The following is a 499-nucleotide window of genomic DNA, read 5'->3' on the forward strand; positions in this document are numbered from 1 at the left end:
TCTTGAAGAGCTATCCTCGGTCGCGCAGTGCTGAAGTGATGTGTGCGTTCTCAAGACGCTGCATCCAAGTGACAATGTGTACACTGATGTCGCGGTGTTTATATAAACAGCACTTGGTGGCTGCTTTGAGGCCTCTCCTCCTTATGGGTTCTAAGTATACCTCAATGACTCGTGTACTTAAATCCCTGTAATGGTAGGTGTGAACTCGGCAAAGAATAGCCCGTTACTTTCACAATGATGGAGGGTAACACTCTTCATCATTACTGATTCGTCCGAATTCGTGAAAAGTGGGAAACAGATAATGGTAATTGTTGAGGCTGAATCACGTCTTGGGTGGCAAGTGACAACAAGAGCCCTCCCTTCTTTTCTCCCGCTCAAGTAACATATCGGATATTTGCATACAAAGTGATCCATTAACGTCCCAGAGTTGGTTTTCCTAATTCGTTTATTGGGGTATTGTTGTTTTATTGCACAAACACGGGTTAAATGTGCACTCTCT

This window comes from Sinocyclocheilus anshuiensis, unplaced genomic scaffold (assembly GCF_001515605.1).
Source record: "Sinocyclocheilus anshuiensis isolate Anshui unplaced genomic scaffold, SAMN03320099.WGS_v1.1 scaffold936, whole genome shotgun sequence".
Classification (NCBI taxonomy): Eukaryota; Metazoa; Chordata; class Actinopteri; order Cypriniformes; family Cyprinidae; genus Sinocyclocheilus; species Sinocyclocheilus anshuiensis.